This window comes from Callithrix jacchus, chromosome 9, assembly GCF_049354715.1.
Source record: "Callithrix jacchus isolate 240 chromosome 9, calJac240_pri, whole genome shotgun sequence".
In the NCBI taxonomy this organism is placed as follows: Eukaryota; Metazoa; Chordata; class Mammalia; order Primates; family Cebidae; genus Callithrix; species Callithrix jacchus.
The window spans coordinates 97,099,425-97,126,420 of record NC_133510.1 but is presented as its reverse complement, the minus strand read 5'-3'; the positions used below and the strand labels follow the sequence as shown (position 1 = coordinate 97,126,420).

The 26,996-nt window shown below is 43.0% G+C and overlaps 1 long non-coding RNA gene and 1 pseudogene across 1 annotated transcript in view; both read right to left on the bottom strand.

Moving 5' to 3' along the window:
- Nucleotides 1-4,597: 4,597 nt before the first annotated feature.
- LOC100397665 (PRELI domain containing protein 3B pseudogene) lies at nt 4,598-5,295 on the bottom strand (annotated as a pseudogene).
- A 3,512-nt stretch (nt 5,296-8,807) lies between these two features.
- LOC144577648 (uncharacterized) overlaps nt 8,808-26,996 on the bottom strand; it is a 57,189-nt gene continuing 39,000 nt past the window's right edge. Inside the window, exons 2-4 of the long non-coding RNA XR_013522020.1 lie at nt 18,015-18,099; nt 12,127-12,301; nt 8,808-11,388 (exon numbers count right to left, since the gene is read on the bottom strand). This is a non-coding gene — a long non-coding RNA (uncharacterized LOC144577648). The remainder of the gene's footprint in view (nt 11,389-12,126; nt 12,302-18,014; nt 18,100-26,996) is intronic.

The window sequence follows — 26,996 nt, the reverse complement described above, 5'->3', positions numbered from 1 at the left end:
AGTCCCAGCTACTTGGGAGGCTGAGACAGGAGAATTGCTTAAACCTGGGAGGTGGAGGTTGCAGTGAGCCGAGATCATGCTACTGCACTCTAGCCTGGGTGACAGAGCAAGACTCAGTCTCAAAAAAAAGAAAGGGCAGTTCTCAGGGGAAAATTTGTGTCTTTGGCAGGCTGGCAGGAAAGATATTAAGGAGCTACTCTTAAATCCATCTGTCTTAGTCTGTTTTGTTGCTATAGAGGAATATTTGAGGGTGGGCAATTTATAAAGAACAGTGGTTCATTTCGTTCATGGTTCTGCAGGCTGTACAAGAAGCATGGCGCCGACATTGCTTCTGGCGAGCCTCAGGGTGCTTCCACTCATGGTGGAAGTGGAGGGGGAGGAGACATGTGCAGGTTCCGTGGTCAGAGGAAAAGCAAGAGAGAGGAGAGAGAGAGAGAGTACGAGCGATGGGTGTCAGGCTCTCAACAGCCAGCTTCATGGGAACTAACAGGGCAAGAGCTTACTCATTGCCTCAAGGATGGCTCTAAGCCATTTAAGAGGGATCTGTCCCAAAGACCTCCCACCAGGCTCCACCTCCAACACTGGAGACCAGATTTTAATATGAAGTTTTGAGAACATTTAAACTATAACACTATCTTATTCCTTAAGGCCTACGTGTGTATAAATCTAACCCTTACCTAAAACCCCAAGACTAACATTTACGTGCCTTTTCAGAGAAAGCAGAGACAAAGAAAACATGGTAGCCACATGAAAACCGAGACTCAGTGATTCAGAAATTAGCAATGCCAGCTACCGTTCACGGACTGAATGCCGCTATGTACCAGTGCTGTGAAGCAGCATCCCAGTCAATAATTCTGCAATGAGAAAACGTTCTCATTTTATAGGTGATGAAACTGAGGCTTAGAATGCATAATTGCATTCATTCCCTTGGACTGAGCCTGGTGGCTTATGCCTGTAATCCCAGTCAAGGCAGGTGGATCACTTGAGGTCAGGAGTTCGATACCAGAGTGGCCAACGTTGTGAAACCCCATCTCTACTAAAAATACAAAAATTAGTCAGGCGTGGTGGCATGCACCTGTGATCTCGGCTACTCAGGAGGCTGAGGCAGGAGAATCAATTGAACCTGGGTGGCAGGTGTCACGGTAAACTGAGGTCATACCACTGCACTCCAGCCTGCGTAGCAGAGCGAGACTGTCTCAAACAAATAAACGGAATGTGTAGTTACTCATTCCCAGTCATACAGCTAGTGTTGGCAAAGCCAGGATTCATGTAGCAATGGTCAGCAAACTATAGCCTGTAGGCCATATCTGGCTAGTTTTGTATAACCTTTGAGCTAATAATAGCTTAATTTAAAAGTTTAAGTTTTTTTTTGTAACAAAAAAAAAGCCAAAAACCAAAAGAGAAAAAAAAAGAAAAGAAAAGAAAAATCAAGCAACAGAGACTGTATGCAGAGTACGTAGACTGCAAAACCTAAAAATATTTACTATCTGGCCCTTTTCTAAACACCAGTTGCCCGTCTGCTATCTGCCCTTCATCGGGGAGAAAGGCCTAGTCTGTGAGCATTCACTATTTCACCTTCCTTGACTCATTCTAACCCTCAGATCTCTAGATCCAAATATTCCCAACAGATCTGATGCTCTTTTGATCCCACTGACGGTACACAAGTATGTTGATAATGGATTTTCTCCAGAGAGCCCTGAGGAAACTTTCATGCCCTTACTGAGGATGAAGGAATGGAGTCTCCAACTTTTGTTTTCCTCTGTTCTAATTGGCTTTTGGAGCTCATGGAAAATTTTCACGTACCAGAGACTTCTGGAAGCCTAATTGCTTAAGTAGAGAGTGGTTTGTAAAATTAGTCTTATGACTTGAGTGTCATATTTTTGGCTAAACAAGTTAACTAGGCAGGCATTTAAATAATGCCCTGTTCCTCCAGGATCATGTTTCTAGGAATGCCAACCCCTCAGGCCCTGGAATTTGAAGTCAAAGGGAATGGTCTCTAGGGACATAGTTGTAGTTTACTCGAAGGAGGGACGAAAAGGACACATTCTTGGACTTTGATCTAAGCAAATGAGTATTCATTAGGGAGAAGATTAGCAGCAGTGAGAAGTGACAGCAGAGGCAGCAGGCAGCACCACCAGAGAAACTGATGGCTGACCTCACGGCACATAACATGGGGTCCAATGGCCCTGCACATCCCAGGGGCACCTGAGGGATGAAACCACACAAATCATGGATACCTTCCATGAACTAGGGGCATCAAGACAAAGGATCAATTTATGTTTTATATACTCTGTGATAATAAGGCAAAGTTAAAATAAAAATACATTAGTAGTTCTCAGTTGAGCTCCAGGTAAAATTGTGAATTAATTATGCATTACGCATGTGGGAATTGAAAAGGATGTGATAGAATGGAAAAGGCTGCTGAGGGCATTGAAATGAACACGGAAACGGAGAGCAACAGAGTTGTCAAGTGATGTGTTCAAGATCACAAATTTAGTTACAGACAAAACCATAGTTGTCCTGATTTTCAGGTTATTTCCCACTGCCTATCTTATCGAGGGTCAGCAAGCTATGCCCTGTGGGCCAAATCCAACCTGCTGCCTGATTTGTAAATACAGTTTTATTGAAACCCTGCCACATCCATTAGTATACCATTGCCTATGGCTGCTCTTGTGTTACAGTGGCATAGTTAAGCAGTTGTGAGAGATCCCCATGGCCCACAAAGCCTAAAATATCTACTCTCTGCCCCTTTACAGAAAATGGTTGTCAATCCTTGCCCTATACCATTAGATCGCGATTTTGGACAGTTTCTCTACTTACTTCCTATTTCTGTTTTCTCATCTATAAAATGAAACTAATAATACTTATAATTGTTTTAAGTATTCATTTGGGAAATTATGTAAGATGCCTAGTGGCTTTTGGCATATACCTGAGGCTCAAAGAATGATGCAAGTGACCAAGGCTAAATTTGACTCTTACAGAGAGGAACTCACTGGCTTGTGTAGCTAGGAATAATATTCCATCATCATAAATGTGGGCTTAGTTTGAGCCTGTAATCTGAGTTCAACTGTCTCATCAGTCTTATTAACTTTCTCAAGTTTGCTCTTAATGGAAGGATAGCCCAGAGTTTGGTGAATTCTGCCTCATCATAAACAGAGGACCAAAAAGGGAATCTAACCCTCTAAGATCAGAATGAGAGATGAGGCCATTAGGACTCATTCACTTTCCCATTCATTCTCTCTTTCTCTCCCGCTCCCTGGCTTCGCTTTGTAGGCACTTCACCTCATGGCAGAGAATGTGGCCACAGAAGTCTAGATGTGCATCCTCCCAGTGTTGCAACTTGGCTGGAAAGGAAAGTTCTCTTTTTCTCCCAGCTTTTAAATATCAGTTCCGCAAATGTACTTTAATTGGTTCAGTGTGGGTCATGTCATGGTCATATCCAATCTCTGATGGCTAACCATCTACCAAAATTTGTAATGTCTTTTCAACATTAGAGGGGTCTACCTGGGAAGCAGAAGGCCAAAGACTACATATTTCAGCTGCTCTTGCATTTAGATGAGGCCATTTAGCTAGTTCTTATTAAAACAATATAAATGAAATTGATATGTGTTACTTCTGGCTCATGGAGATTATGAAACAGATGGGTCTATACCCTCATGTTCCCCTTAGACCAGCTGGAAATTAATGACCAAAGACATCATGGAAAGGAGTGGCTGACAGCTGATTGCTTAATGACTATGTGAAACAAAGCCTTCTTCCTCCTCAACCAAAGTTTATTTTTTTGCTCACATAAATAGTTCAAAAGCTATTGAACTATTTATGTGAGCAAAAAAAATAAAATTTTATTGTGTTTGAGCCCTTATACTTTGTGGCTGATTTGTTATAGCAATTAACCTACCTTAACTAAAACAAATACTCTGACTGGACAGGAACTCCCATGCCCATTCTTTTTTTTGGAAGTTAATACCTTTACTAAGTTACAAAACTTTGGCAAATCGATACCGTACTCTTTAATATAATCAAAACATACTTTTGTTGGAATCATGTTACTTTGATGATAATTTTTACTCCGGAAATATTTGAGTACCAAACCAAACACTGGTTTTTAATGGTGGTTTATAGCAGAGCAAGTTATTTTACACAAAATCTATTTTAAAACTACACAATTTATCCTTTTACGTGCGTCCCTTGTGTAAGCTGTTGAAGCGTACAGCAGCAGGGCAATGGGTGTCTACATGACGTGGCTCTGCTCTGTGCTGGGGTTGGTCTGAAGTCAGGTGGAGTTCCTGTGTATGGGAAGCTTGAAAATTCTACCTTAAGGAGATTCAATATCAATACCAATTTTCAAGGAGTTCTTGTTGAATTTTCACAGAAATACTGGAACCCTCAAAATCAGATAGTAATTTCAAACAACGATAATTTCAGATGATCCCTTTCATTTAGAAGCCCTGCCTCTGTTTTGATCAAGTCACATAGCCTTACACCAACTTATTAAAAAAATTACCTAAAATATAGTTATATGTTTTAAATAACACATAAATATGTAGTCAGCTTGGAGAGGCCTGGAGTACCCAACGTTATCTACCAACTTTCACGATCACTTCTCTGCAAATGCTGCTGCGGTCATTGGAGTCCGTATGCTTCCTCTTGCTGAGGCTGTCAGTTCTTCAGCCTCAGCACTTAATTTATGTATTACCCATTCCATTGCTTCTTGGCCTTTATTAGCCTTGGAGGATATCGTACTTGCCATCGGTCCTTCAAGGTAACTGCCGAGGCTGACTCTTTTCATGGTGATTATGGCTTCTTGAGTCAAAACAGTTTCTTTCTGGTTCCCGAGGATGTGGTTTGTATATAAGTCTCTCATCTACTGAAAACCATATTTGTAAATGAAATATTAGTAGCTTTAAGTCCCATTGTTTTCTCTATAAGATCAACTACAGAATGTTCTTGCATGTATGTTTTCGTTCTTGCTGCACCAATGAGAGACTTCGCAATGGAAGGCAGTCCCTACTCTGTGCTGAGAAGTCTGTGGCTGTGCAACTTTCCAGAGGGCTCTGCATGCCTGTTCAACACACCAACTCCAACCACACTTGGGTTCAGAGGGTTTGGGTATTTCTGCACTGCAGCTGTTGTAATGGTTTCCCATGAGTGGTCAAAGACGTGTTCTGAAGTCCAGATCTTCATGGTGCCAGCGGCCTGAGCGATGACCAGGTGGCACCAGGGAACAATGAGGCACGGAGGCTACACTGGCCCCTGCCCCGCCTCCAGCACACTCTCTTATATTCATTCTTATGACAGGGCAATGGAAGATGGGCAGAGTCAGTTAGAAGAAAGGGGAGAGAAAAAATATGTTGGGGATGCAACAGATGAACAAGGAAATAACTACTACAATCTGCAGCAATTAGTAACTATTTGTTTTGTGTGTTTTTTTTTACTGTAAATAAGATACTAGTAGGCTGGGTGTGGTGACTCACACCAGCACTTTGGGAGGCTAAATTGCATAGACTGACTTGAGGTCAGGAGTTTGAGATCAGCCTGGCCAACATGGCAAAACTCCATCTCTACTAAAAATACAAAAATTAGCTGGAAATGGTGGTGGTGCCTGTAATCCCAGCTATTTGGGAGGCTAAGGCAGGGAGAATCCCTTGAACCTGGAAGGCAGAGGTTGTAGTGAGGCAAGATCATGCCATGGCACTCCAGCCTGGATGACAGAGTAAGACTGTCTTAAAAACAAAAAAGATACTAATAATATTCTATGGTCATAAATGTGGGCTTAATTTTAACCTGTAATCTGAATGAAAATTGTCTCATCAGTCTTATAAACTTTCTCAAGTTCTTTCCTAATGGAAAGATAGCCCAGGGTTTGGTGAATTCTGCCTCATCATAAACAGAGGACTTGCTACAAGGAGTCAGGAAGTGATGCTGTTGAGAATGCTGACTGTCATGTGCCAGTGGCGATCCCTTTGGTGGTTGTAGTGACGGTGGTGATTGGGGAAAAGGGGAATTGTTGACAGCTTTGAATAGAACTCTGGGGACCCCAAACATCCTGAGGCCTCTTCTCTCTCTCAGGTACGTATTCCACAGCCAGGATTAGGGGTTCTGAAGACCCCCAAGAGCACTCAGATGGTATTTTGACATCAACAGGTGTATTGAGATTCAGTTCTCATCCTAACCACCTGGAGTTAACATCAGACTCCACAGGTTTTGAGGGCATGGTTTCTAACAAGACTGTCCCTCCTTCAGTTCCAAGGCTGCTGGCACTTCTGACCAGTGAACTACAAATCTAGCGGCTTCCCACAGTATTGTCAGTTTGAGCAATTTGCTAGAATGAGTCACAAAACTCAGAAAAGTGCTGTATTTATGATTCTAGTTTTATTATAAAGGGTACAAATCAGGACCAGCCCAAAGAAGACACACATAAGTGAGGTCTGGGTGGGCCCTGATTGCTGAGCTTCCATATCCTGTCCCCATGGACATCAATGTGTTCATCAGCCAGGAAGCTCCATTGAGCCTTGGTGTCCAGAGTTTTTACTGGGATTTCATTATGTAGGCGTGATTGAGTGAATCATGGACCATGTCATTAAACGCAACCTCCAACTCCCCGCTTCTCTCCAGAGACTGAGCTGGCTCATAGCTCCAACCTTCTAATCACATAGTTGTTCTTTCTGAGATCATATTCTACCCTGAGCTACCTCATCTTTTACACTCAGGTGTGATACAAGAGACCTGTGAACAACAAACAGTCCTATTACCTGGGAAATTCCAGGAACTTAGAGTCTCCTTCCCAGAAGCCAGGTACAAAGGTCAGTCAAATGCTTGATTATACAACAGACGGGTTGTCTGTACAAAGGTTTCTAGTGGTGTAATTAGAGTTGGGTAATTAGTGTCTCTGTTTTCCATTTAATGGGATGAATTAATACCAAGAAATGAAACCGATGATCATAATGAGAACATTACTTTTGGAAAATCATAAATACTGTTAACACACTGCTGTCTATCAGAGAACAGGGTGTTCTAGTGAAACAAGAACAGATTCCCCGATACTTCTCTTTCATGGGAACATGTGAACAGAGTGTAGCCTTCTATTTCAGCAGGCATACCGTTTGGGCACCTTGGTTTTCATAAGGGAATGTGAACTCTACCACTCTCCTATGTAGTTTCTCTCTCTCTCTCTCTCTCTCTCACACACACACACACACACACACACACCCCTGTGGTCTAAGAATACAATGAATCACTACTAACATCACTGAGTGCTTACCATGTGCCAGGCATTGTGTTAAAAGCTTCATGTGAATTATGTAATTTAATCCTTTAAACCACAAACCTACAAAATAAGCATTATAATCATCCCATTTTATAGATACGTGACTGTCTTAGGTCACGCAGCTTAGAGGCAGAGGAACCTGGACTAAAAGCCAGAATCAGACTCCCTTAACAATTGTGCTAGGGCCCATTCTTGCAGAGCCCAGCTGAAAAGCAATGAGATTTGTGGGAGAGAATGTAAGAAATGTGGTATCTATTTAGTCCACTACATAGTCTGTGTGCTGTACTTAATTTGCATCACAGACCTTGAAAACTACCTGCAGTAATGTTTTAACGTTGTTGCCTGACTTTTATGAAGCTGGATGCAACAAACAGCCTGGATTCTTCTGAATTCTTGTGAAGCTGTTGGGAAAGATATTGAAATGATGCATCAGACAATCGTGCCCTGTGGCTGCCAGAGGTGGAGATTTCTTTGAGTTTCACACAAGGTACAATCTTCTGTCTCCTGAAGAACTGCTATAAATCAGCATCTGAGATTTTGTTTTTATTAGCTGCTGTGTTGCCCCAATTTTTAATAGAAATTTATGCTGAAATAGAGCAATTATAGTGACTCCCATGATAAGCACATTTGCTTTTCTTTGCTTAATCCAGGTTTATCTGTTTTTATTCTCATTTTATTGAAATCCTGTTTTTGGTATGTTACTTAAACCCTCAAGTTATTTTAGACTAGAGTAAAAACAAATATTCTAGATATTTGGCAAGTAGTATAAAATCCTATCTATGAATGGCCAAATTTTATTTTGGTAGAATACAACAAAATATACTCAACATTAAAAGCATACTGAGCTTACAGCCTTTGCATAATCTTCATCCACTTAGTCGAATGATGTCTGGGGATCTTTACAGAATTTCAGGATATCACGATTAATACCAATCATCAGTATCCCATAGAAGTATAGAAATGCCAGTTAAAGATTTCTGGTTGATTATGATAATAACGTGGATGATCATAAAAGTGGTGACTATTTGGACATTGACTCATTGGAGAAAGATTAGCGAGTGCTTTCTTTGGACCAGATGAATGATGTTCATGTTCTTTCTGAGAGAATGTTGTGGGTTAAATTGTGTCTTCGCAAAATTTATATGTTGAAGTTCTAACCCCCAGAGTGTCAGAAAGTGACCTTATTTGAAGATAGGGTCTCTAGAAGTAATTAAATAAAAATGAGATCATCAGGATGGGCTCTAATCCAGTAGGACTGGTATCCTTATACGCCGGGGACATTTGGACACAGACACAGAAAAAAGACAATCTGAAGAGACACAGGAGAAGATGGACACGGACAAGCCAGGGAGAGAGGCCTGGAACAGATCCTGTCTTCACAGCCCTCTGAAGAAACCAGCCCTGTTTACACATTAATATTGGACTTCTAGCCTCCAGCACTGTGAGATAATGAAGTTCTGTTGTTTAGACTACACAGTCTGTGGTGCTTTGTTATGGCAGCCCCGGCGAACTAATACAAGGCATGCAGACAATAAGCAAATACACAGAGTTGCAAATAATTTATTTTTAAAAAGGATGGTGATACATGCTCTGGAGAACAAGAAGCCAGATTGAGGGAGGAAAGGTTTGGTTAGGGATCACTGGTAAGGTGACATTTCACAGGACTGGAAGAAGAGAAGGTGCGGGTCAAGCAGATAGTAAGGAAAAGGGTGTTTCAGGCAGGAAAACATTGAATGTCACAGAGCAGAGAGCATGCTTGTTGTGTTCAAGAAACCACAAGGAGGCCAGGTGCAGAGGTTCACACCTGTAATCCCAGCACTTTGTGGGGCTGAGGCAGGAGTATTGCTCAAGCCCAGGAGTTCATGACTAGCCTGGGCAACATAGCAAAACCCCGTATTTACAAAAAAAAATCTTTTTTTTAATTAGACAGGCATGGTGGTACACACCTGTAGTCCCAGGTACTCAGAAGGCTGAGATAAGGAGGGTCGCTTGAGTCCAGGAGGCAGAGGTTGCAGTGAGCTGTGATTATACCACTGCACTCCTATCTAGTTAACTGAGGGAGACCCTGTCTGGGGGAAAAAGAAAAGAACCACAAGGAGACCAGCAAGGTTGCCATAGAGAGAGCCAGGCAGGCTCAGGGTGGACAGGTGGGGACTAGAACTCCCAAGTGCACATAGGCTTTACAAAACTAGATTTTCCTCCAAATGAGAATGGGGATTCTGGAGGGTTTTGAATAGAGGACAAATTAATGCTTTAAAAGCTCCTATCTAGCTACTGTGAAGAGAATAAATTGAAGGGGCAAGAGCAAGATGGGTGCTGGGGGAGGTGAGAAGTGGTCACTATCGAATGCTGACTTGGATGTGAGGGATGACTGCAAGGAACAGATTGGAGAGGGAGCAGAGAGGTAAAGAAAGACTGGATACTGATGTGAGCAGCTGGAAGGATGAAGGCATTTTGCTCAGTGGAGAAGGCAGTTGCCTGACTGTGAGGGAGGGAAGGTGCAGGGAATCAGAAGCCTCATGTTGGATGCGTTAAGTAGCAGGAATCTTTTAGGCATCCAGGTGGAGATGTCAAATGGGCAGCTAGACACAGGAGTCTGCATGGGTTGGGGCATGACAGTGGGGCATGTGACCAAGGGTAGTGCCTGGAATCTTGGTGTGCCTGGATCTCAGACATGCCACACACACAGTCTTGCCCTGTTATTATTAACAATCTAGGCAGGACTTCAGGGACTCTACTGCCTATGGGGCACCACAAGCTTGAAGACTCAGCCTGGATTCTAGCTCAGTCTAGGCTCTTTCTCTAATTGGGCAGGCTGATTAACTCTCCAGAAGTCATTTCCCCATTTCTGTAATGGAGCTAATGTCTTCCTTGCCATGTTACAGGGCTCATTGATTCCTTTGTTCATTCAGCAGTTATTTATTAAGTGTTTACTTTGTCCCAGTCTTAATACTGGGACCTGAATATAAAAACATGAGGCTTACAATCTAGTGGGAAAGACAGACATACAACAAGGAAACAAAAAAAGGTATAACTGAAACTGATGAGTGTGGTGATGAGAAACAGGAAGTAGGAACAAGGACCAACAGGGAGGGCAGGCCTGTTTCCGCTGGGTGCTAGGCTGAATTCTAAGATGGCTGCGAAGAGCTCGTTCCCTTCACCCACTTCCTGCCCTGAGAGTCCCTTCCCCTTGAATGTGGGCAGGGCCTATGAATATGATGGGATAGTCACACTTGATTAGGTTACATTATATATAGTTTGTCTTATTGGATTGGTGCCATATTGTTGTGAGCTGCCTTTGAAGGGAGCTGTATGGCAAAAACCCAAGAGTAGCCTCTAGGAGCTGAAAGCCAGCAAGGAAATGGGGACCTTCATCACACAGCCAGAAGGAAATGGATTCCACCGATGCCCAAGGAAACTTGGAAGTGGATCCTTGCCCTGTTGAGCCTCCAGATGAGGATACAACCAGCTGACACCTTGACTGCAGCCTTGTGAGATCCTGAGAAGACCTAGATAACATGTGGCAGACTTCCGACCTGCAGAATTCATGAGGTCATACATTTGTGGTGTTTTGGCTGCTAAGTTTACAGTTACTGGTTATGTACCATAGAAAATAAATATATACAGGGCGGTCCAAGAAGGTATCTCTGATAATATGACTTGTAAACTAAGACCTGAGGGTAATGAGTCAACAAAGGGAAGAGTGACAAGACAGAGCGTTCCTGGCAAAGGACTCCGAGGTGGGAAAGAAGTGAAGGAGTTCAAAAACAGGAAAGTGGCCAGTCCAGCTGGAGCCCAGCATGTGAGGGAGGGAGACAGGAACAAGGTGAAGGTTATGTGGATAAACTTTTGACCTTTCACAAACACAGGACATTGCTCTCTTACTCAAGTTCAAAGCCACATCTCTGAATGCGGTATCAGATAAACTACTATAAGAAAGGGACTCCAAAACAAAGTGGCTTAAGTAGGAGAGAAATTTGCTTTTATTCCATGCCATGCGGCAGAGGTTTAGAGGTTTAGAGCTGGTGTGTTTGGTTGCTGGCTGGATAGATGTGCAACTTTTAGCACGTGGCTTTTTTTCTGGGCCTGAGGTGGCTGCTTCAGTTGTTCCAGTTTTCCAGCTGGTGGGAGAAAAAAAGTGAGAATGGAAGTCTTTGTGCTGCTGTACTAAAACAACAAGAGCAAACAAAAACTGTGATTTGGAAGTTATGGCCATCAGTCATCACTTCTGGTCTCAACCCATTGGCCAGAGCCCAGTCCTGTGACCTCACTTACTGCCGTGCAGTCCTGGGTAGGTGTCTCTAGCTCACCCTTGAGGATTCCTATGTCTAAGAGTTCCCTGCTAACTTAGAGCTGTGTTTCTAAGAGTATAGCCTCTGGGGAACCATGAGCAGTCCCTGTCCCAGCCTAACCTTATTTAGCCATAATCCTGGACGTATCTTTAGCTTTCCCCCAGGGCTCCAGGATGGTAGAGCTGACACTCAAAGTGGACTGTCATTTGTCTTCTATCATCTCTCCAACGATTTCCCAAGAATAGAATAGGATGAGCAGCCAAATAGTGGGTGCCAAGGCTTGTCTCTTTCATTTCCAGCATGGCCCTGGCAAAAAAAAAATCTCCTTACCCTACTTGCAATCACTCCTCCCTGGTCAGAATGCTTCTGGCCTTTGGGATTCCTCTTACAGCCTTCATGCCCGTGAGCCGTGGGGGCAGACACTAAACGCGTTTGGCATGCCCTGTAACTCTCCAGCATTCTGAACCTTTACTGCATGTCAGAGACATTTATTAATACTGCTGCTAATAATAGTACCTAGCAGGGAAGGACCGGCACAAACATGGAAGGAGCAGCATTTCCCTTTACCGTGCTTTCATTATTCACTGGAACAGGACAGGTGGAGATAAATTCAGATTTGCCTTTTCAGTTCTCTCTCACAGGTTACTGTTCCCATTACTCGAAGTTGTGCTCTGCTGGCACCCGTAGGAACATGCAGCGAATAACAGGTCTGTAGGGTGTTCTTATGCTCCATTCCTGCAGCCTGAAATGGGAAAAGTTTGGTTTCTGAGAAAGCTGCAGGTTCCATCTCTGTGGCCTGAGGCTGTTTTGAAATGAGGTGGCCGTAAAGGCTGAGGACAAGCTGAATCTTGCCTGCCTTCTTGCTTGCAAAGAGCAAAAAGACAAGCAGAGAAAGCAAAATTAGCCATCTTTGTGTGCCTTTGTGTATCCCTATCTGTCAGCCTTTTACTCTGAAAAATTTCTCTAGAACTGTATAAATTGATATTAATTGCTAACCTCATTGAAGCCAGGTTTATGCCAAGAACTATGCAGGGAGCCTCCCACGTATTATTCCTTTTAAACCTCAATAACTCAGTTCTGTGAGTACTGGTTATTCCTTTTTCATAGAGGAGGAAAGCAAGACGGGGAGAAATTCAGGTTGTATGTTCAATGTAGCACAGCTGGGGAGGGGCAGAGGCAGAACTTGAACCTGTGTCTTTGTGACCCTAGAGCCTGCAGTGGCAATCTGGACATCCTATTGCCTTTAAAATAGCAGAGAAAAGTTTGCAATCTCCAGTTGCTTCTTTCCACCACAGGCTGGCAGCTACTGGCCATTCCTATTGTGGAAAGCGAAAGGCATCCCAGCCTGGGAAACCAGCTGGATTTCATCACATCAGCTGAAGTCATGGCAGCTAACTTCAGGTCAGCTGAAGGTGTAGTCACCTGCCTCCACTTCCACCTTCCCTTCGCACTCTCTGTCACCCCACCCACCGCAATCCTGACAACACCCGATGGCTGCTTTTCTACCTGGTCAGTTACTGGGTGCTGTAGGCCCCTGTTTCTTCAGACTTCTCCACCAGTGTTTTCACTGCAGAATAGGTTCAACACAGCTTTTGTTGGCTGACCTAGGACTTGACGCAGTGGGCTCCACACTGAGCTCTGAACCAGGAACTCACAAATAAGTTGTTAGGACCCACTGCGGTCTGAATGTGTTTCCCACTTCCTCCACCCACAAATTCACATGTTGACACTTAACTGCCCATGTGATTACATTAAGAGGTGGGGCGTCGGGGAGCTGATGAAGTCATGAAGGCTCTACCTCTCATGAATGGGATGAGTACCCTTATAAAAGGGCTCAAGGGAACTAACTAGATCCCTTTTGCCCCTCTGCCTTCTGCCATACGAGGACACAGCAATAAGGTAGCATCTTAAAGTAGAGAGTAGCCCTTAGCAGTCACTAAATATGTCAGTGCCTTGATCTTGGACTTCGCAGCCTCCAGGACTGTGAGAAAATAAATCTGTTCTTTGTAAATGACCCAGTCTTAGATATTGTGTTAGAGCAGCAGAAATGAACTGAGACAGGACTCTACTCATTTACTGTTTGGCGAGTCTCCTGTAGTGCGGCCATAAGAAACTGAGTGCAAAAACATGCCCTTGCAAAAGGGATGTGTTGAGGGTAATGCATCACATTGTGAAGGGAATCACTCCCTGTGAGAGCATGTTCGAAGTGAAGAGCACCAGCCTGGGATTCAAGTGCAGCTGTCTTTTCCTGAGTGCTTTCTGTGGGCTAGGCCCTGTGCCAGCCTCTGTTGCCTGCCTGATTTCATGCAAGCCTCAAAATTATTCTGCGAGGTAGGCTGCCTTATCAATATTTTACAAATGAGAAAACAGGCTAGATAGGTTAACTGGCTTTCCAAAGGTCGTTTGACTTGTGAAATGGAGTCTTCAGTCTCCAATGCCAGTGTTCTTTTTTCTTTTCTAACTCGGCTACTAGTTTACTTTATAATCTCAGGGCAAAACTCCCTTTTGGCCTTTTTTTCATATCTTTAAAATGAGAAGATTAGATGAGATCACTGTTTTCTAATTTGTGTTCCAAGAAACTCCTAGTTAGGTGATCATAGCTACAGGCTTTTGAGCTGCTCAAACTTGGATTTGGGTTGTAGCTTAATTTTTTTTTTTTTTTGGTAGAGACAAGGTCTTGCTATGTTGCCCAGGTTAGTCCTGGCTTCAAGTGATCCTCCTGCCTCAGCTTCCCAAAGCGCCAAAGTTTCCAAATTACAGGAGTGAGCCACTGCCCCTGGCCAAGGGTATTCAGCAAGTTTACTGAGCACCTATTATGTGCTGGGCATTGTTCTAACCAAAGATGATAATTGATAATAAAGTCTCTGGCCTCTGAGAGGCCTTGGCAGGGTTTGAAAGAGATGAACAAGGAAATAAGAAGACAATATCAATGGTAAACCCAATGAAAGAAACAGGGAGCTGTTACAGAAAATCAGGGGGTATCTTCGGGTGTTTAGGGAAAGCTTTTTGAGTTAAGGCTTGAAGAAAGGAAGGAGCTAGTAAAGAATATTTCAGGCAGAGGAAACAAGAACAAAGGTCCTGAGGAAGAACAGGGTTTGAGACAGTGGGGAAATGGAAATAAGGCCTGTATCACTGACCCACAGTGACCTAGGGGAAGAGACAGAGGAAAGAGGAAATCACTTAAGATGTATAAGGAGCTATGGGCAAGAGCATTAAACATAATTATGAATAAATAAATTTGCTTATCAAATTACTAATAACTTGCTAGACCTGTACTATGCCCTTCATTCACCTTAAGTTAGGAGTTGGGAAATAGTTACCTTGGGCAAGTTACTGAAATTTGCTAAAACTCAGTTTTCCCATCTGCTAAGTGATGATAACAATGTACCCCTTCCATGGAGATGCTGAGAGGATGAAATGAATTTAGCTCCAAATCTGGCTTGGAGTGGCCGTTCCTGGGAGGAAGGAGGAAGACAGGCACAGGACTTAGGTCTCATCTCTTGACTCAGCCAAGATGATTTGTTTTCCTCATTGGCCTTTGAAGAAAGTATTGTCTATTAAAAACTGTTTTAAATCTGATCAGATTGAAATTCCTCATCAGACTTCAAGGTTCCATCCAAGTGTACCCTTTGGAGACCCAAGTGTTTCTGGTAAATAGCACTCACCTGTCCCCAGTTCCCTCTGGCACATTCCACTCCCCACTTAGAGATACTGACTTCTTGTCAGGCTCAGGAGGACAACATCTCCCAGATAAAGGCTTAGAAACCAGGAGCAGCAGAGAATCAAAAGTGAAGACCAACCATTTCTGAAAAGACCGTGGCAGTCAGTGGGGACATTTGAGTGGATTCATAGCTAACTTCTCAGGATCTCATTGGGGATGTTAACTTACAGAAGATTGTCTGCTTGGAACTTTCTGTGTCTCTCACTGGAAGCCCAGTTGAAGATTATATTCTAGGCAGGACTCATGGGATTTAGTACAAGGCCTCTGGGGAGGTTATTTCTGGAGGACATTATCGGTTGCTCATCAAGTAACAATTTTCTCCCCCTTTCTCAGGCCAGCAGAGTTTATTGCCCATAGGGGCAGAAAATACAGGTTCTCACTTCCACAGCCTCCCTTGCAGCTCTGACAATAGTCATGTGACCCAATATTGGCCAATTGAACCAGAGGAGAGCTCTGCTAGAGAGCTTCTGGGCAAGATATATTCTATGTGATAAGAGAAATCGATAAGAGGAAAAGCCACGACTTCTCCTTCCTAGCATTTTATATGTGCATTTGTTAAGACATGATGTATGGAGCCTTAGCAGCCACGTTGCAATAGTGAGGGAGAGTCTCTGAGAAGCCCTGGTGATATGATGTGACTGTGTCCCAACCCAAATCTCACCTCTAGTTTTAATAATCCTCACATGTGGTAGGAGGGACCCAGTGAGAGGTAATTAAATCATGGGGGCAGGTTTTTCCCATGCTGTTCTCATGATAGTAAATAAGTCTCATGAGATCTGATGGTTTTATAAAGAGGAGCTCCCTACACTCACTCTCCTGCCTGCTGCCGTGTAAGACGTATCCTTGCTCCCCCTTCGCCTTCCACCATGATTGTGAGGCCTTCCCAGCCATGTGGAACTATGAGTCCATTAAACCTCTTTTTTCCCTTTATAAATTACCCAGTCTTGGTTATGTCTTTATTAGCAGCATGAGAATGGACTAATATACCTGACATGGTTGAGCCATTGAGCCACCTCTCACTGGACTACTGTTATGTGAGAAAAAGAAATCCCTTTAATTTAAGCCCATTACCTCTGGCTACTCAGCTATGTGCAATTGGGAGCATCTTAACTGATGGATCTCTGCTCCCTTTCATCCTTTCTCATTACTCTCCCCTTCGGAAAGAATCAGAGGGCCCTTTCCACTGGTTCAGTGATGTCTGCATGTTTTTAAAAAGAAACAAAGCCTTTCATTTCTGGGGTGCTTTTAGGTCCAGTTTGCCCAGGACCCTTCCAGAGCAGCTGTGGTTTATTCCTGTGGTTATGGTGTAATTTTAGAGAGTACTCAAAATTGTGTTCTTGGAGGGATGATAAATTGGAGGGATGGTCACACTATTTTCCCATTTCAGAGAGAAAAAGCTTCAGTGTGGATGCCTCTAGGAGAGAAAGAGAGGAAGCACACAGCTTTCAAATTCACAATGAAAGGGTAAATGGCTAACCCCAGGGTTGGGGGCGGGGTAGGCAGGACTGGAGGGAGCCCCTGGAGTAAAAGAGGTTCCCTAGAGTAGGGAGGAGGCCCAGAAAGATCAAACCTGGAGCTCCATAGGCAAACTGCATGCACTTCCCAGCTTTTCCAGTGACCCGCCCTGCTTCTAAGAGTGCGCAAAGCCTTTGTTGGTGCATTTCTGATCTTTCTCTGCTGCCTTTTCACAGTCTTAATCCACTTTTTACCAAGCCCCCGTGGTGAGCAGAGCCTAAGATTTAGCCAAGAAGTCTGAAACCCTTACCTGCGGTTTTTATCTGAACCCAGACAACTCCCTGTTTTTTTCTGAACTCTTTCTGAGACCCCCACAGAACTGACAATGGCAATATACAAAGTGGGTAAGGTCACTCTCACCCACGCTATTTCAATTCCTTTTTTTCCAGACCTTTCCAGACCCCTCATAACTGGAAGGTGTTTGGAGTGTACCCTGTCTCCCTCTGTGGTACCTCCCTCCTGGGGGAAGAAAAGCAATTCACAAACCAGGCAGTTTATTCCTGCTGAACAACACGTTGTTAAGTGCATAAATTAGCCTTGATGTAAATTATACAGGATCATTATCTCTGAGAAAATCTGGCTGCCCTGTAAGCAAAGTAGAATGGCGAGCAACGTGCCTGGAGCCCTGGGAGCTGTCCCTGAGGAGTTGAACCCAGGAACAGAAGGAGCCCTCGTGCTCACAGAGGCTGCACCGGGCATCAGGCCTCAGTTCTAGCCGATCTGCTGGGACTGGAGCTAGGCGGGGGGCCTTGAAAGGCAAGACCCTGCTTCTTGCACAGAGACATGCTTCTTTCTTCTTGCCCTCTGTGCCTGATCATCCAGGTGACTATTAGGGCTTGTGCAGCAGAACAAAGCAGGAGAAGTGACTGAGGGGGATGTGAGTCACAGGGAACACTTGGCTGGAGCTGGGGAGAAACGGGGCTGGAATCAATGCCTAGAATCCTCATCATTCGTAATATGGATCTGTGGGAAACTGGTAGGCTCCTTGGAGGAGGGACTTCAATGCTAAAAGAGAAAAGTCTTTTAACTCATTTAGTTATAAAGATCTGAGTGCCTACCTTAGGCACTAAACTAGGGTAAAAGGCTATAAGAGTGAACGAAGCACGATTGTCCCTAGATTGTAAATTTTCAGTTTACTAGGAATTTCAGATAAGATAAAAGGTAGTTATAAAGGAGTATTGATGTCATGGGGTAAAAAATAATAATAATTTAAAATTACCCATCAAGATGTCTGTGTATCCTTTTGTGTCAGTCTAAATGGGCCAGCCCAAGGGTCACCATCACAACTTCTTATGGTCGAGATCCTGAAAAATTAAAACTTAATTTGTAGGAAATTGATAAGTTGCAAACGATTTTTGTCTGGCAGAGATGTAAATAATTTATATCCACTGGAATAAACCGTTCCAAAGGGTTATAATTGTGTTGCTGTTAGGACGTTATTCAGTTTTGCGCCCAAGTCAGCAGTCTTACTTCAGCATCTTTGCTTTCACTGACTGTTCTGTACCTACTCACTTCTCATAGGTTCCTTCGATCCAACTTTATCATCTTGCCGGTTCTCCCATGAATGAATTAAATAAATCTTTGGCATAGACTTTGAGGTATTTGCGTGAGAGCCACACCTTTAACTTTTTGGAAATTATCATCTGACACCTTAGAGGTAAGACCACCTTAGTGCTAGGGGTAAAAGACAAAAAACATGAAATCCAGTCTTGGGGGTTTAGGGAAGATTTCTCAGAGAGGGCATTTAAAGTTAGAGATGAAGGACAAAGGAGTTAGCTAGGCAAGGATGGAAGCAGGGAAGTGTACTAGGTGGGAGAATAGTTTCCACAAGGGCCAGAGATGAGACAGCTGCATTAACACTAGAAGCCCAAGAAGGTGGCTGGTGAACACCAGGGCTGGGGAGGTAAGGAACTGTCAGACTGTAATGGACCTCAGTGCTATGCCAAGGATCTTGGTCTTTATACACAGGGCACTGTAAGTCATTAACAAGTTTTATAATAGGTGCAAAATGTGGTTGGATTTGGCTCCTGGGTTCACTGTCTCATGGCCAGGTGGGAATCTCATTCATCGTAGACTAATTGTAGCCTGCTGGGGTTGCTTCTAAAATGTCTATGTAATTCCGGTTCCTTCTAGTTTGCTCTACAATTAAAAGACATATTGGTGAATAAATTTATGGAACAAAATACATTGCTGGAATGCCCAACAATGGATATTTATTATTTATAAGGTTCCCCTTTTCTAACCTTGTCAAAAATATAGAAAAACCAGTAGTTCAAAAAAAGTGCAAGGCCGATATATTTTAAAGTGAAATTCACAGCAATGGGCAAATCAGAGCTGAAGGGGAGACTCTAGAGACTAGCTATTAGATAAAATTGCTTTGGTCGGAAAGGTTGCTGCTTCTTTCAAGTTTCCTTAGCCAGATGTTTCCATTTCAGCAATAAATCGTAAAACATTTTTGCATGTTTGGCACAAGGGATCATTTATTCGGTTATGATGTAGCTTGCAGAGGACTTTTCAGCATTGATAGCACTTTTGTTTCTTGCCTTACTTAATTTTTATAAAAGCCTTTACGGCAGAGAGGATGTCTGCTGCCATGCATTTTACAGATGGAGAAGCCAAGGTCCAGCAAAGGTTAGTGATTTGCTCAGTCACCACTGCAAATTAGTCAGAGCCTGGAAAAGGAAGATCCTGTCACCATAGCTTTGTCTGATACTCCCATGGAAAATTTTACCTAGTGGGTGTTTAATAAATGCAGTAAAAGAACAATTCTGTTCTTAATATGTATCAAATTATATACTCATACATCTATATGTTTATTGTTGATTAAGCTTGCTAAATTGTAAGCTTCATTAGGGCAGTTTTCAATTTTCTGTTGCTGTATGGACAAACAGCCCTAAAACTTAGTGGCTCAAAACCAACAGTTTGTTAGTTTTCATGATCCTATGAGCCACAAATTTGGGCATGGCTCAGCTGGGTGATTCTTCTGTTCCACATGGTGTCAGCAGGGGTCACTCAACTACATTATGCTAGTGGTTGGGTTGGACTGCAAGATGGCTACTTTTATGTGTCATCTTGGCTGGACCATGGTGCCCAGATATTTTGTCACACATTTTCCTGATGTTTCTGGCAGGGTGCTTTTGGACATGATAAACATTTAAATTAGTAGACTTTGAACAAAGCAGATTGCTTTCTATTAGATGGGTAGGCCTTGTCTAGTTAGTTGAAGGCCTAAGTCTAATCAAGACTGACTTTATCAGAACAAGAAGGAATTCTCCAGTACATCGCCTTTGGATTTGAACTGCAATATCAGTTCTTCCCTGGGTCTCCAGCCTGCCGGCCCACCCTGCAGATTTTAGACTTACTAATCTCTATAATTGCGTGAACTAATTCTTTAAACTTCTCCATCTCTCTGTATATATGTATATTTATATGACCACTCCTTCTTTGCATGGCTAGCTTGGGCTTCTTTGCAGCATGGTGGTCTCAGAGTAGTCAAACTAATTACATGGCAGCTGGAATGTAAGAAAAGTGAAAGCTGCCAGTCCTTTTAAACCTTGGACTTTGAATCTTAGACTAACCCTTCTAATGTAATCTATTCATCAAAGCAGGTCACACGCCAGCTCAGATTCAAAGTGAGGGTAAATAGAGTCTACCTCTTAATGAGAGGATTGACAGAGCCACATTACAAAAGACTTGAGGGATGGAAGATATTATTGCAACCATTTTTTAAAATGATATGCCACAGGCAGGGACCAAGCTCTTAAAGTTGTTGGGAATATTAAGTGCAACAATATATACAAAGAGCTGAGCACAGCAAACATTCCTTAAAAAACTGTATGTATGTATTTGTGGATAGATGGATGGTGGCAGAGTTTGGATATTTGTCCCCTCCCAAATCTCATGTTGAATTGTAATCCCCAGTACTGGAGGTGGGGCCTGGTAGGAGGTGTCTGGATCATGGGGGCGAATCCATCATGGCTTTGTGCTGTCTTTCTGATAATGAGTTCTCATGAGATCTGGTCATTTAAAAGTGTGTGGCATTTCCGTATCCAGTCTGTCTGTCGCTCTTTCTCTTTTGCTCCTGCTTTTGCCATGTGATGTGTTGGCTCCTTCTACACCTTCCATACTTATAAGCTTCCCGAGGCCTCTCTAGAAGCTGAGCAGATGCCAGCATCATGCTTTCTGTAAAGTCTGCAGAGGCTTAATTGGCCTAAAAACTCAATTAAATCTCTTTTTAAAAAATAAACTACTCAGTCTCAAGTATTTCTTTATAGAAATGCGAGAATGACCTAATGCAGATGGAAAACATGCCCAGAGTGTGTGATTGTGACTCATAGACTCACAGGTGACCCCAATCGTTACTACACCTCATGCTTACCCATAGATAGTCCTTTGAGAAACAAGATAGGGCTGTAGTGAAGAGCTTGGGTTTTGGATTCAGACCACACGGCCCCAGATTCAGTCTCCATTACTTGGGAGCTGTGGGATCTTAGATAAGTCATTTAGCCTTTTTGTGTTTCAGCATTCTCACCTATAAGGAGCTTGTGTTAATAACACTCACCTCTTAGGATTGCGGGGTGCCTTATTAATGCAAGTGAGATAATATAAGTAAAGGGCACAGTACAGGTTTAGCAATTTGTTAGTAACTTTATTAGTCTATTTATTATAAATAATTATTACTGTTACTAGACTCATGCCTATGTTTATGTACAACCTGCCATAATCTACTCCTCTTCCCCTCTGTTCATGGACAGTCTCTGTCTTTCTGAACACTGCTATTCCATCTGTGACGGCACCTCGGCAGGCCACCACTGTGCCACATCATTTGAAGTTGGAGGGAATAAAAATAAGAGTTGGTGTTGCTCTGTGTCATCACTTCCCCTGACAGCTGCTTGGTGCCTCCTACAGTTTCTCCCCAACTCCCACTCCCCGTGGCCTGCCTCCTGGCACTACTTTCAGGCAGACCTTGTTGGGTAATGGCTGGCTGGCTACTGGCCAGGTTTCGTCAGGCCACCTCTCAAAGTCTGTGTTAAAGGTGGCTCTGTCAACTGCCTCAGAAGCAGGATGTGTTGCTGGAAGATGGTTTGGCCTATGGTGTGCAGGTTGCCTGCAGTCCCGAGCTGCAAACTTCCGGTTCTTTGTTGGTGTTATATTCTGGCTTTCAGGATTCCAGGGGCATCCTGGCTTTCTGGATTAGGTACTGAAGTGAAGATGAATGAGTTTGGCATTGAATTCTGTCTTTGGCTTGAATTGTGTATACCTGAGTTTTGTTGGCTTATATCCCCATTATGCCAGACAAAGGCTCCGTCAGTCGTTTGTTGCTCCTACAGTTATTTCTTCATCTAGATTGTGAAGGGTAAGGAGGTTTTGGCAACTCATTATTTGATTTATGGCAAGTAGCTTCCTGATTGCCAAGGCTCTTATATTCACCAAGATTAGGACTGGTTCTTAATATACAGAGATTTACCTACTCTCTGGAATGCAGAGTGCGTGGTAGCAGGGCCGTTCATATATGGTTGTTTAGGTTGCACACTGCAGAAGGATGCCAGCCAAGTGGGCTAGTGTGGGTAAAATTCAGCCCGTGCTCAACTCACCAAGCTATCCACCCTGGCTCAAATTGAAAAAGCACCTTTTTCTAATTTGCACAGTCATGATATAGATGTACAGCAAGCCCTGGTTGGTCGGTTATGTGGAAGGGTTGACCTTGTACAGAAGGTAGAAAATGATGTTGGCAATTAGAAGCTGATCTTCAGAGGGCTTACTCTCAAGAAGAGATATTTATTGTTAAATCAATCCAGAGCTATCAGGATTTTTTCTCCCTTTCAGTCTCACTGCCAGTGCATCCCTGGAATTCCTATGTAGTACCCATTTATCCAAATCTGTGCTGGAATGAGTCTCAACTTTCATTATCTATCATAAATACTTCTTGATGGGCTTGGGATGTCAGAACTAGTGTCTGTTTTGTTTCTAAAAATCTAAGCCTGTGAAACTTTCTATTCTTCATCAGGAACTGGGGTTTGTTCAGTGGTTAAGATGTCCCTCATAGAAACAGGTGGTTCAGATTTCTGGTGCTGTTCTTCCATAAACAAGAGCTACCATCTACTGAGGACTTGGACTGTGTGAGGCCCAGGTTATACAAATTACCCATTAAATCATCACAGCAATCCTATGATGTACAGAATACTATTATCGTCATTTTCCAGAGGAAGAAACAGAGGCACAGAAAAGTTAAATAACTTGCCCAGAGTTAGTCAGATAGTGAGTTCTTAGTGAATATAGGAAGGCCTTGCATTCGCAAGGTTGCAGGGAAATGCAAACCAAAACCACAAGGGGATTCCACTGCACACCCACTGAGATGGCTACAATAAAAAGACAGGTAATAACATGTGTTGGTGAGGATATGGAAAAATCGGAATGCTCATACACACCTGGTGGAAATGTGAAATGGTGCAGCCACTGTGGACAGTTGTCTAGCAGTTTCTCAAAAAAATTGAGCATACATTACCACATGATTCAGCAATTCCACACATAAGTATATGGCCAAGAGAAATGAAAACATATGTCCACACAAAAACTTGTACATGATTTTTTTTTTTTTTTGAGACAAGTTCTCACTCTATTACCCAGGCTGGAGTGCAATAGCACAATCAAGGCTCACTGCAACCTCTGCCTCCTGGGCTCAAGCGATCCTCCCACCTCAGCTTCCCAAGTAGCTGAAATTACAGGCACACGCCACCATGCCCAGCTAATTTTTGTATTTTTTTGTAGAGATGGGGTTTTGCCATGTTGTCCAGGCTTGTCTTAAATTCCTGAGCTCAAGTGATCTGCCTTCCTTGGCCTCCCAAAGTTCTGGGATTACAGGCATGAGTCATCACTTCCGGCCTTGTACATGAATATTCATAGCAGCATTGTTCATGATAGTTAACAGTGGGAACGACCAAAATGTATACTATCTAATGAATGGAAAAATAAAATATGGTATATCCATAAAATGGAATTTTATTTGGACAAAAAAAGAAATAAAATACTGATACATGCTACTACAATATCAATGAATCTTTAAAAATGCCAAGTGACAGTAAACCAGTCACAAAGGGCCACATGTCATATAATTTTATTTATTTGTAATATCTAGAATAGGAAAATCTATGGACACAGAAATAGATTTGTGATTGCCTCGGGCTAGGATAGGGCAAGGATGGAGGAGGAATTGGGGAGTGACAGCTAAGGGGACAGAGTTTCTTTTAGAGGATGATAGCAATGTTCTAAAATGAATTGTGGTGACGGGTGCGGATTTGTGAGTACACTAAAAGCCATTGAACTATAGGCTTTATTTTTATGGCTACATAGTATTCCATGCTGTATATGTGCCACATTTTCTTTATCCAGTCTGTTGTCGATGGGCATTTGGGTTGATTCTATATCTTTGCTATCGTGAATAGTGCTGTGATGAACATATGCTTGCATAAATATCTTTGTAATAGAATAATTTATATTCCTTTGGGTGTATACTATGTTTAAGTCAAGGAAATGACAAGCCTGAATTTAAAAGAAAAAAAAGGCTTTAATTGTTGAACTTGCAAAAAAACCTTAGACCTCTACAATTATTCCAGGAAGAACCAGGGTCCCCCAGCAGTGGAGCTTCCAAAGAGAACATAGTAGTCAGCATCCAGCTTGGACATTCCAAGGAGAGTGACAGACAGGCAGCACTTCCCAGTGTCCAGCATTAGATGAAATCGAGGAACTACCCCTACGGCCAGGATTTCAGAATTACTATGGGCAAGGACTTCTTGTTTTTGGTTCCCTGGACTGAATGGGAGTTTTAGTTTTTGATATCCTGTTTCTACTCCACCAGTGTGTAGGGGGCGGGGTGGGCAGACAACTTGTCTTCTAGTTCACAGGTCACCAGATCACAGGGAACCAGTCTGGACCCAGTAGCAAGGACTGTACAACATCCCTGAGATCCTGGATTTGAGGTGGTTGTAGCATCTACATAGTCTTTTTAGGTTGTCTCACTTGGGATGAGTGTGTTCTATATGAGGGGTAGGGAGTGAAATGAATGTTTGGTGAACAGATGGGTAAATTGTGGCAGATGGTAACAATGCTATGTGATCAGCAAACCTGATTTCCTTTTCTTCCTGGTCAACAGGAAGTGAGCCAATACTTCCCAGTTTTCTTTGGACTTTGGTGGTGCCCTGGGACTGAGGTCTGGCCAATAGAATGTGTGTGAGTAATGAAGAGAGGTGCAATCAAGAGGCCTCAGAGGTGGGGTTGAACAGACATTTGGGTAAACAGAAGAGACAATTGGTAGAATGAGGAAAAGTCATCTGTTCCCACAGACTTTGACCAGTTTTTGATGAGAACTCATGAGTTTTAGACAGGGCTGCCACTAAACAAATGTACCTGGTTGTCAGGGCACATGAAGGCTAAATTCTAGCCCATGTCCCACTCACCCAGCTGCATGTCCTGGCACCAGGCTTCATCCACGGGCTTTATCCATCTAAAATAAGGGGCACCTACATCTCTGCCACCTTCTCCTCACCAAGCCAAGTACCTTTAGAGCTCTGTCTGCTGGAGGGAGACACAGGTCTTCCTCCTAACCTAGAAAGCACCTCCCTTTAATTTTTGCAATGGAGCCACGTGGGCTGTAGTTATCTCTCTCTCTCTGAATGTTTTTGACATCATTGGGGCCATGTCAGACTTTTGGCCACCTCCCACAGTTTTGACCTTACTTCTAGAGGTGGTAGAAACACGCGACTTTGGCTCATCGAATGTCTTCAGTTTGAAACAAACAAAAAAAAAGTTTAGCCTTAGATTCAAAGAAATATTGAGTGACATGACTCACCTCTTTCCCCAGCTGCTTTTTACCATATATGGTAGGCTAATAGGAACCCTCAGTTCTGGCAGCTCTTTGAATGTTCTGACAGCTCTCAGAACTACCAAGAATGGCTGAAAACTCATGCTAATCTTTGTGATGATCGTTTTGCTTTTTGCCTCCTTGATTTGGTATTTCTAGTAAACCTCCTCATTAAAACCATATTAAGTGAGCTCATAAATATGTATAAAGTCTTTTAAATTATCTGTTGATGGATATGGACTCTGATGCATTTACATAATGAGCTTTTAAAACATGCGGTTACATTTTACAACTAGACCCGGGTGTGGGCTGGGTGAGGTGGAAAACTCAGGAGGAAAAACAAACTTAATCTTGACAATACTGAAGGTACCTCTTTGCAGAAAGCCTTAGGTTTCAGGGAAGAAGGTAGTACTGCTGAGGAGCTTAGTTCCTACGCACAAATTTCAGAGAGTATTAGGGATGTTGTAAAGTTAGGAGAGAGGTGAAGTGGAAGGAAATTACATCATGTTCCAAATGCTGACAGGGAAGTGAATAAATGAGAACCAAGGCGGTAAAGCAGCCAAAGCTAATTGGAGTGATAAACATGACTATGTTCATGGATATCTGATACCTATCTGCTTTCCCTTCACTTTGGGTACATGGGAGGAACACATTCTGTGGTCTGCAGTGTGGTCTGGCCAAAGAAAGATGAGCAGAGGTGAGGTTGGTCACTTTTTTGACAAAAACGGTTAAGGGCTGTTTTGCAATTCTCCACGTTCTCTTTCTTTTCCTGCCAGTCTGGAGACATCGGCCTGAGTCCTAGAGTGGGAATGCTATGGGGCTGAGACCACTGCCAATACATGCTGGAACTGTGGCATGAGCCAGAAAGGAACCTTTGTTGTTTTAAAACACTTAGAATTGGGGTGCTCTTTGTTATAACAGCAAAATCATGCCCATGCAGACTGATTGAACTGGGACTAGGGGCTTGTAATTCTATTCCAGGGACAACCCTTTTTGGAAGTTTGAATCGACCAGCTCCATTCTAAGGGGTTCGTGGTCCAGAAAGAGATGGAGGAAGCTGAAACAAATCCCTTTTCCCTGTTCCCCAAAGGGCACCATTCAGCTGGGTTCCCTAATTCTTATACCTAAAAGACAGCATGGTCTTTCCAGTTTTCTTGAACTCCATGGTGTTTCTTCCCTGCTTGAGTAGAGGCTCCCGAAGGCTGCTATAGTTTGACGTTCAAAATAAGTAAATGCAGTAAATGCATCTGCCCCATCTGAAGGGCCATTATGATGGTTAGCGGTGATTTGATAAATCCATTCTGTTAAAAAAAAATGGAGCTCCCTCAAATAAAAATTGCTATA